Source organism: Panthera pardus, unplaced genomic scaffold (genome assembly GCF_024362965.1).
Source record: "Panthera pardus isolate Hobbes unplaced genomic scaffold, ASM2436296v1 HiC_scaffold_15, whole genome shotgun sequence".
Taxonomy (NCBI): Eukaryota; Metazoa; Chordata; class Mammalia; order Carnivora; family Felidae; genus Panthera; species Panthera pardus.
The window spans coordinates 31,358,036-31,369,359 of record NW_026526710.1 but is presented as its reverse complement, the minus strand read 5'-3'; the positions used below and the strand labels follow the sequence as shown (position 1 = coordinate 31,369,359).

The 11,324-nt window shown below is 40.9% G+C and overlaps 1 long non-coding RNA gene across 1 annotated transcript; it reads left to right on the top strand.

The window, feature by feature from the left end:
- Positions 1 to 11,324, top strand: LOC109248618 (uncharacterized). The gene is made up of 3 exons (XR_002072147.2): positions 1 to 419; positions 1,080 to 1,220; positions 11,138 to 11,324. It is a non-coding gene; the product is annotated as an uncharacterized LOC109248618 (long non-coding RNA).

The following is an 11,324-nucleotide window of genomic DNA, read 5'->3' as shown; positions in this document are numbered from 1 at the left end:
GGCTCTGAGCAAGCGGTCAGTACAGAGCCTGATGCTGGGCTCGAACCCACGAACTGTGAGATCATGACCTGAGCCCAAGTCAGACGCTCAACTGACTGAGCCACCCAGGCGCCCCAGGAAATTTTAACATAATCATATCTGCAAAGACTTTTTTTCCATTATAAAATAGTATTTCCTGGTCTCAGGAATTAGGACCTTTTATCTTTGGGTGGCCATTGTTCAGCCTACTACAGCTGGGCAGAAGTAATGAAAGGAAACGTCATTTTTATTCTGGACTCAGGCGCTGAGTGTATGATCCTGCAGACATATTGCCACCAAGGGAATACCTGCCTGAGAAGGACCAGAAGGAGAAAGTGGAGCCCAATACAGAAGGATTGGGGACCTAACGATATACTTTCAGGTATCTCTCAGGATCTCAGGTAGGCCAGCCTCTCGACAACAAGTTATTTGAGCTAGTAAATTCCCTTTTTGCTTAAGCCAGATTTTTTTTTTAATTTTTTTTTTAACGTTTATTTATTTTTGAGACAGAGAGAGAGACAGAGAGAGAGACAGAGCATGAACGGGGGAGGGGCAGAGAGAGAGGGAGACACAGAATCGGAAACAGGCTCCAGGCTCCGAGCCATCAGCCCAGAGCCCGACGCGGGGCTCGAACTCAAGGACTGCGAGATTGTGACCTGAGCTGAAGTCGGACGCTTAACCGACTGAGCCACCCAGGCGCCCCTGCTTAAGCCAGATTTTTTAAAATTTTGCCTAGAGAAGGACTAGCATAAATTACATCTCCACTATTAAAGTGTATCTTCCAGAAAAATATCTCGCATTAGGCCCATTTCATAATCACAGGGGATTGGAAAATTTCTACTTAAACCCAATATTTTGGAATACATGTGCGTGCCTTTTAGGAACACTGACTCTGAGCGGAAGGTAGAATCAAGTTGTCCCTGAGTGCTGTCGGGTTTTGTTTTTGTTTTTTTTTACTTTTTCCATTGTTCAAAAATGCTTCTTATTCTCTCCTTTCATGCTGTTTTTCTTTCCACATCACCTGACTCCCACTCGATTTCTTTTCCTTTCTCACTTCAAAGGCTTCCTAATTGAAATGTGCCGAAGCAATTGAAATGTGGTACCTCAGTGAATTACTGTCAGACACCGTAACCTTTAGACCAGCTAGAATCTTGTCGTGAGAGGAGACCGTGTACGTTGGTGAAAGTTTAGAAAAAAGAATCGTAAGTAATTTCACACTGGTAAAGTTCTATAGGATAAGAAGATCATTTTTAAAAAATTAAAAAATTATCCATCGACGACTTAATTTATCTTTTGTATTTGTTCTACCTATTGACAATGAATATTTGTGATATAAAATATTCTGAGCATATACAGTACAATATATGTTGCAGGGACAGAGATTTGGAATAATGTGAAGCAATGTAGCTTTCAAGATTTAATTTTTAGAAGATGGCCTTTAAAAAGTTTCCTCCAGCATTTCTATTGACAAGATGGAGAAATCTGGGCTAGGCAGGTAGACGTGTGGTAGGTTTGTGACCAGGTGAAAACTAGATTAAGGGGGCTCACCACCAATGTTTATCCAGAGGGGGGTCGCTAGGCTGTTTTTCATTTGATGTGTTTATTAATACCTTAAATCAGGCTAGAATGGTATATTTGTCAAGTTCAAGTGTGACATGTGTTAGGGTCAGGCGTAAGGCAGGGTAAAGATAGGAGTCAGAGGCTAAAAAATTTTAGCAGTCAAAGGCTTTATTTGGGAACTAAGGCCTCAGGCGAGGTTCTGTGACTCAGGGAAAGAGAGAGAGAGAAGAGTCAGGGAAGTCGCCCCCAGGTGTGGTGGGGTGGGGTTTTTAAGCTGCAGCGGTTCTGGGTTTAGGTCCAGGTGGGCCTTTTTCGTGTCAGGTCGTGCTGTCCCTGGGTGATTGGTTGACCTCCAATTCATTCTGGCACGCTGCTAGGGGATTTTCATTGGGTTGCGCTGGCAAGATGGCCGTCCCCTCTACTGTGGTTCCAAGGACATCCTAACAACATGAACTGGGAGAAACAAAGATTATATATTGAATGACCGAATCCAAAATGAAACCGACAAGCTGGATCTTGAACTAAATCTAATGAAACCAATTTGAAGTGGCCTCTATTGTAGATTAACATTTAGCTTCACAAACCCAAGATGAGGAAACTATGGACTAACAGCACTTTCTTAAAAAGCAAGCAAACAAACAACTTAATTTTGGTTAATTTCTTGATCGACATGAGCCAAAAATGTGAAAAAGTTACAAGAGTTAACGGAATCATGGTTCTTGGACAGATCAGCAGAGTCCAGGCCTGCAGGAACGACCTTTGACCTCATCTCCAAAGTGGTCACTGTACTTGCAGTGAGACTCAAGTAAACGATGTTCGGTCCAAAAAAACAGTGACCTGCTGATGAATGGCAGGAAACCATGCCATCTGAGGCAGTACTGAAAGAACAAGGACGTTTAGTGAGAAAAATTAGAATTCTCAAATCTTAAAGTGTGTTTTCAAAATTTTAAACTATACGGGTTTCCAGGCCCCGTTCTCAGAAATTTGGATTCAGTAGTGAGGTGAGAGCCTTCACGAATCTTTTCAAACCTCTCCCAGGCAACAATCAGACAGATTAATTATTAAAACTCAGATTCTAGGACTTCCGGAGTATCTTCCAACTTCCTTTATGCTCCTAAGAATTTTCGCTTCCTGAACCGTACATGTACTTAAAAATATTCCTTACAATGGATCTCTCCTTAAATATACATAATGTGTTTACTTTTTGCCAAATACCAAGTTAGATTCCAGGGGATTGCTACAATTTCTCACACCCTGCCCGGACCCCCAAGCCTCTACTCACGAGGAACTTCAGAAAATTCCACACCCAGCAAGCAGCCCTGGAGACTGAAAATACAAGGTGGGGCCTGAGAATCTGTCATTTCCGGAAAGCTTCAGTGATACATAGAATGTCACATTCAGTGAGCCCTTTCATTTGCTAAAGAACTTTGTCTTTTGTAAATGGGCAAGTTTTATTTCAGGCACTGCTTAGGTATAAACAAAGGCTAAAAGGTTAACCAACACCATTTGGTTAATCAGTTACAGTTGTTTTTTTTTCTTTTTCATTTTTTTAAAATGTTTATTTTATTTTTGAGAGTGAGAGAGAGCTTGAGCGGGGGAGGGGCAGAGAGAGGAGGGGGGACACAGAATCCAAAGCAGGCTCCAGGCTCTGAGCTGTCAGCACAGAGCCCGAAGCGGGGCTGGAACTCACCAACTGCAAGATCATGACCTGAGCCGAAGCTCAACCAACTGAGCCACCCAGGCGGCCCAAATCAGTTCCACCTTTTCATATGTGGTGGGTGTCCACCAACCCTCTACACATCTGCATGTGGCACAGAAGGGTCTGGGGGATCAGATCTATCATTTGTGACCTTTAGTTGGTCCTCAGGATTTCACGTGTGTCAACCCCATTACTGCTGATGTGAGTTATATGCACTCAGCTAGGGAAGAGATCCTTGATAATTGTGGGATTCTGTGTTTGAAAAGCAAAGTCACATTTACTGTTTCAGACTTTTGTGAAGCCTTCCTGGCAGCCTTATTAATTTGCTCTTATTTTGGTAATCACTGTTCTTTCGTCTGAGTGGTTATTTTAAAATGGGAAAGGAACCTAAATTAGTATTTTACATCTTAAGACATACATTTGCATCCGTCATAAACTTTAATTTATACTTTGGCCAAATAATTTTAACAGTTGCTATAAAATCAGTTATTTAATAATAGTTTTTACTACCATATTGAATGCAGCAGGAGACAAGCTTAATAGCCTCGTGTCCACAACAAATTTCTAGCTATTATTCGTACATCCCACATGCCTTTGACAACTCCACGGACTAGTCAAATTCCCACTGATTGCATTATTTGAATCTTGCTAAAAACCAGTTTACCATGTGCACACAGTTTTTTAGTGACTACATCTGTTTTCCAACCTCAATTTCTTTTGCTTTCTCAGATTTACATCATTATAAAAACTACTGTTACTTTCAATAGAATAATTTTCCATAATCATATATGTGCCCCTTAATAGGACATCTGGAATTCAATTCTAAAGCACAAAGAGGATAATGTGTGTAAATGAAATACACTTAACATTTATATTTATATTAGTAAACATAAGAGAAGATTTCTTCAAGGGGGTTAAAATTTAAAAAGCACACTTTAGACACAGTGCCAGGACAGTTCAGTCAGAAATTTTACATTGGGCAATTTAAGAAAAAAAAAAAAGTAAAATAAGAAAGTATAACAGTGTGACACTAACTTGATCTCTGTTTTTGGCAACTTGCTCTTTAAAATTATGTTCATTTGCTCCAAAGCATAAATACAATTTAAAGTGGCTTATCCAAACCTGAGATAACTTTATCTGAATGTAAGAAACTCGAAAATTACTAAATCCAATTAAGGGACATACTCAACTTATCTAATTTGTATCTTCCAGAACACATAACACACAGTGCAGTTCTTGACATGTGGAGACAGAGTACAATATATGAGTGAATAAATGTAAGAACTTGTCAAAAAGTTAAGACTTTTTGAACTTGGATTGTAGGTTTAGCTGACATTCTTTTTTTTTTTTCATTGAGACAATGACCCTTTATTTTTTAATTTATTTAATTCAATACATACTGATGGAATACTCGTTATAGGTGTTTAGGATACAGCAGAGATTTACTGTTTTTCCTAGGATTATTCATTAATTGGTTAATTAATATCGAAGTGTAGTTGACACACAATGCCACATTAGCTTCAAGTGCACAACACAGTGACCCAACAACTCCACATGTCATTCCATGCCCACCACAAGCGTCACCATCATCCGCCCTCAATTTATTTTTTTTTTTTTTAAATTTTTTTTTTTTTCAACGTTTTTTTTTATTTTTTATTTTTGGGACAGAGAGAGACAGAGCATGAACGGGGGAGGGGCAGAGAGAGAGGGAGACACAGAATCGGAAACAGGCTCCAGGCTCCGAGCCATCAGCCCAGAGCCTGACGCGGGGCTCGAACTCACGGACCGCGAGATCGTGACCTGGCTGAAGTCGGACGCTTAACCGACTGCGCCACCCAGGCGCCCCCGCCCTCAATTTATTATATTTCCTAGGCTGTACTTTTCATCTCCACAACTTACTTATTTTATTATTGGAAGTTTGTGACTCTTAGTCCCCTTCCCGTTTTACCCATCCCCTCCCCCACCACGCCTGCCCCTCTGGCAACCAACCACCAGTTTGTTCTCTGTATTTATGAGTCTGTTTCTCTTTGTTTATTTTTTAGATTCCACATATAAGTGAAATCATATGCTCTTTGTCCTTCTCTGTCTGACTTATTTCACTTAGCATAATACCCTCTAGGTTCTTCATGTTGTCCCAAATGACAAGCTCTCATTTTTTTTTATGGCTGAGTAATATTCCATAGTGTATATATACACCACATCTTCTTTATCTACTCTTCTGTCAGTGGATACTTGTGTTGCTTCCATATCTCTGCTATTTTAAAAAATGCTGCAGTAAACATAAGGGTGTATATATCTTTTTTTTTTTTAATGTTTTTATTTATTTTTGAGACAGAGAGAGACAGAGCATGAGCAGGGGAGGAGCAGAGAGAGAGGGAGACCCAGAATCCAAAGCAGGCTCCAGGCTCTGAGCCGTCAGCACAGAGCCCAACGCGGGGCTCGAACTCACAGACTGTGAGATCATGACCTGAGCCAAAGTCGGACGCTTAACCGACTTAGCCACCCAGGCACCCCTATATCTTTTTGAGTTAGAGTTTTCATTTTCTTCGGATAAACACCCAGTAGTGGAAATACTGGATTATATGGTATTTCTGTTTTTAATTTTTTGAGGAATCTCCATACTGTTTTTTCACAGTGGCTGTATTAATCTACATTCCCACCAATGGTGCCTGAGGGTTCCTTTTTCTCCACATCCTCTCCAACCCTTGTTATTTCTTGTCTTTTTGATTCCAGCCATTCTGACAGGTATAAGGTGATATCTCATTGTGGTTTCGATCTGCATTTCTCTGATGACTAGTGATATTGAGCATCTTTTCATGTATCTTTTGGCATTTGTATATCTTCTTTGGAAAAAAAAAGTCTATTCAGATCCTCTACCCATTTTCAACCAGATTATTAGTGGGGTTTTTTGGTGTTATTTATATATTTTGGATACTAACCCCTTATCAGATACATCATTTACAAATATCTTCTCCCATTCAGTAGGTTACCTTTTTATTTTGTTAATGGTTTCCTTTGCTGTGCTTTTTATTTTGGTATAGTCCCACTAGTTTGTCTTTGTTTCCCTTGCCTGAAAAGACATATCAGAAACATGTTGCTAAGGCCAGTGTCAAGCTGGCATCAATTCCTGACAAATGAAATGCTTTTCAATCTTTGAAAATTTGCAATGCCTCAAAATAGTGTGTGGAAACGAATGAAGACCAACCAAATGAGAATAAAGGGTATTTATTAAGATCTTGCTGTAACAAGAGTGGCATGTACCATCACTTGTGTTTGCCCAGGACGCAAAGGCGGGTAGAGGACAGGGAAAGCTTTATGGTGGGAAGAAGGCATGGCTTCAGGTTTGCCCTGCTTGGAGAATCATGGCATGGGGGAGCCGTAAGCAGACTAACTAGAAGAGAGGCATCCTTTGTGATTGGTTAGGAGTGCGAATTTGGCTTTCACTGGTTGGTCCTAGTTGGAAGCAGGAATAAAAACTAGAACAGCTGTCAGTTATTAACCAAGTTCTGGCCATTTGGAGCCAATTGTTATATGGGGTAACAGTCTGATTTTCTACAAGGCTGAATTATAGCAGGTTGGCTCCCTGGGCTGGTTACTGTAGGTCACGGGTTGGTTTCCTAGACTGGCTGCTGCAGGTTGTGGGTCAGAGTTCTGTTTTTATATTTGGTCTGGCCACTGCCCATTTGTAAATTCAGTGTCTCAAATGCTTAGAAATGGGGCAAATTGTATATTCCAATGAACAAGAACAAATTACGGTTGAGAAACTATAATGTTTTCCCCTATAACAAAAATATAGTTCGGCAATTTAGCTGACTTTTTAAGGAATTGAGTTTATAGTTGTGTTATAGTTCCATATGCACAAAATCTGTAATGATGAGCACATTATGACAACACACACACACACACACACGCACACACACACTTCCTATTCTTAGGGGCAATTGCGTTCAACTCTTGGCCATTTCTTTTGATATTGATCTTCACATATCTAAATATCATGTTTACATACTGCTAATTTAAGACTTTGCTATTGATTGTCCACCTTGGAAGATAAACATTCAGCTCTCTGTCATCATTACCTCTCACAACCACCACCCCTTTACCCCTACACGGTGGGACCACTACCCTTCTGTGCTCCCATTCTCTCAACACACTCATGTCCTCATTTTGGTCAGATAAGTGTTTATTGTTCTGATCATCTAATTTCTACCGCTAGTTTATTCCAAACCCTAGCTACCAATATCTAAATCTCCTCTCAGTATGTTTAAATACATTAAAGTATTCTATTAATTTCATCTTCTTGGAGACACCTCTTACGGACCTGCTGACTCCATCCAGTCTTCCTTGGTCTTCCTCACAGCTGTCATCCTGAGATCGCCCTGCATTATAATCCTGAGAATTCTCTTTCTTGTGTTGAATCTCGTGTATCTCAAATGCTATGCTCTTTTGATGCTTGGTTTGCTGTCAGTAGTTTCCTTAGAAGGAGTTTATTGTTCTGAAACTTTGCATATTTGAACAAGTTTTAATTTCACCCTCACACTTCATTGTAGTATGGCCAGGAACGCAATTCCAGACAGGAAATAATTCCCTTGCAGAATTTTGAAAGCTTTGTTCTATTGTTTTCTAGCCTTCTGAGTGCTTACTGAGAGGTTGAAGTCATTCTGTTTCACAATCCATTTCCTGAAGCCATTTTTTCCTTCTCTGGAAGCTTGTGGTATCTGTCCTTTGTCTCACTGTTCTGGAATTGCACCACCATGTACCTTGGTCTAGGTCTATTTTCCTCCATTATGCTTGGCACTCAAAGGGCTCTTTGAATCTGGAGAGCTGTGTCCTTCATTTCTGAGAAACTTTCTGGCTTTATTTGCTGAGGATTTCTTTCCCACAGTTTTCTCTTTCCTTTCCCTTTGGAACTTCATTTTCTGGATGATAAATGTTCCTCACCTAATACATTTCCTTTGTTTCATCTCTTTGTCTTTCTGTCGTTCTTCCATAGGAATTAAATCTGTTCTCCTTTCACAAGTGAGTTCATCAGCTTTATTTCCCATCCTTCTTATTGAATCTTTAATTTCGGCTATTGTAGTTTTAATTTCCAGGAATTCATTTTTGTCCTCTGGATATTCCTTTTATATGGTAGCATCCTGTTCTTACTTGAAAGAGGCTCTATCTCATTGCTCTAAGAATGTTAGCAGTAGCTTCTTTTTAAGTTTTCATGTCTTTCTCCGATAACTGGTGTTGGTGTTTTCTGTTTATTATTGTTTTCTGTTAATATGATGTTTCATATTAGAGATTTTCCTCAGCTTTCTGGTAGTCTCTGGTTCTCTGCTCATATTTAAAAGCAGGCATTCGATTCACTGCTTTGTGGGCCTTTAGCTGCAGTGGGGGTGGGGGTGGGGGGCAGTCTCAGCCTTGTAACAAATGTGCTCCTTTGTTGCGCGGTGGAAAGTCTTCCCCCTACCCCCTTCCATCACGAAACCCGAAAACGGCTCTGCAGCACCATCTGGATGACTTGGCCAAACTAAATCTCCCATCCAAGTACTTAACCAGGCGCGACCCGGCTTAGCTTCCAAGATCAGACGAGATCGGGCGCGTTCAGGTGGTATGGCCGTAGACTGGCCAAACTAAATCTCATGAATCTTCCTCACGTTTTTTTTTTTTACCTTAATATTTAAATAACTTTTAGTTATTTTCAGCCAAAAAAAAAAAAGTGGGGCATTTGATTCCCCCTTAGTGCCTCTGGGAAAGGATTTTTAACATCAGTACATGTGCTGTGGGTCCTGGGGTGGCCTCCACAGCCCTCCGCTCAGCAACAGGGTCTTGCTAATTGGGTTGTCACTGGATGAAAGTGCTTGGGATTTAAGTTATTATCCCCTGGCTTTGCCCAACCTCAGTGACTTACTGGTAAGACTGACAGTGAAATGAACTGCATAAATCCTGGGGGGAAAATAAATAAATAAAAGTGGGGCATTATTTTATGATTGCAAACTGTACCTCAGTAGAGCTCTAAACTGGCAAAAGAAAAAGAAAGGGGGTTATGAAGCTGACAGGAAGTTCCAAGAATGTGGGTGAAGCTTGTCACCTTTAGTTAGCTACTGTATGGTTTCATTGTGGGAACCCCAAAGTCAGAATAACCCCAGGAATTATCTCTTGGTCTGGTCAGAGTCCTCAAAGAATCTTCCCACCTTCTATCTGGAGAGTAAAAGCCTGGTTGTCCATGTTCTGGAAGCTGAATGGGAAAAATGGGTTTCAAAATTCATGCCCTACACTGCCGCATAAGCTCTGTCTTCAACATGGTAATTCCCACCCTTAGCTGTACCTGATGTCCCCAAGCAGTGCAGCTACTGACTGTCATGACTTTGCCAGAGCATTAACCTCTAGCCTTTAGCCAGAGCAGATCAGCTGGCTACATGAGGAAAGGATGATGTGGGTAGGTGGCTGTCAGCTCTATTTAAACCAACTTAACCAATCCTTCTGTTTGCAGCCCACTTTACCCCACTTCCTGAAGCCATTGGGTCTTTAGTGGTACAGATTGGGGTGGTTCTTGGGTTTCTCAAATGCCAGCTTACGATTTGTTTTCCCTTGTCCTGCTGGCTAAGTCGCCGGCCTTCTTCCTGCTGCCCCACTTTCAAAATTTAGTTGCCATTGCTTGTTCTCCCATTTATTGTCTTTGTGGCTTAATCCCATTTTCTTTCCCTTTCGCCTATGTCGATTATGGTTATCATTATTTGGGGCTTTCGGGAAGAGGCAAAAGTAAAAGTGTGAGTTTGATATAACAGCTTTGACCCAAAGCACTGATAAATTTGTTGGCCTTTCTGCTCTCAATATCTTTTCCTATAAAAAGGAAATGAGATACAGGCTTATGATACCATTTATAAGATACAATAATTTTCATCTGTATATACCACTTTACACTATATAAAGTTTTCGCGTGAATCTCACTTCATTCGCCTGATACTTTCATGAGTCAGTTAAGGCGGATGTTGTTGGTCCTTTTATCTAAATGGAAACCTAGGATTGGGCTTCCTGGGTGGCTCAGTAGGTTGATTCGGCTTGATTCCGGCTCAGGTCATGACGTCGTGGTTTGTGGGATCAAACCCCACATTGGGCTCTGTGCTGTGTGGAGACTGCTTGGGATTCTCTCTCTCTCTCTCTCTCTCTCTCTCTCTCTCTCTCTCCCCCTCTCCCCCCCCCCCACTTCTCTGCCCCTCCCCTTACTCACACTCTCTCTGTTTCTCTCTCAAAATAAAAATAAACATTAAAAAAAAAAACCCCAGAAACCTAGGATGGTGGAGGTGCACGTGCCCAGGGGTCACCCTGCCAGCAAGGGGTGGCATTAGATGCAGAGCTTCTGTGTGCCACAGGGCCTAATGGAGCTGTTTGAATGAACAGAGGACAAGGAGAGCAAGGGAGCACCAGCGTTATTCTGGAAGCTGAAAACGTCCACATAATTTGACAAAAATGAGAGTATTTGACAAGAATAAGAGATTCCCAGCTTCTGTCAAGCCAACAGTTTAAAAAATTCCAGGTCAATCGATGGTTAGGGGAACAGAATGAAACCTGGAAATTTAATCAAGATTTCAAGACACCCAATTGGATTCCCTGGTGAGGTTGCATATGACATAAGCCGTTATCTATGCACAAAGCCTTATTTCTTAAGGTTCAATACTGATTTCCTTATCTTAGTTGTCCTCTGGGAATCTTAGTACCTTCATGACCATTCTTCTATATTAAAGTAGCACCGAAACCTAGAGTGAACAGACACCATCAACTAGGATCTCTCTTTTCTGCTGAGGAAAAAATACAGGTAACTTTGGAATCTACCATCGTTTGTTGCGTTCTAATTCTGTTATTTTTTATCTTCAGCCCCTTGTTCAATCAGCTAACAAAGACCCATGGAGTAGCCCGGTGGGGGCCCCAAAGAAGATGCAAAGAAGAAAAACACAATCTTTGCACTGAAGGAGTCGTCATCTTTTGAGGAAACAAAACATCATGTCATAGTTATACTGTAGTGAGCTCAAGCTCTCAAACCCAATAAAATATGGGATATTCA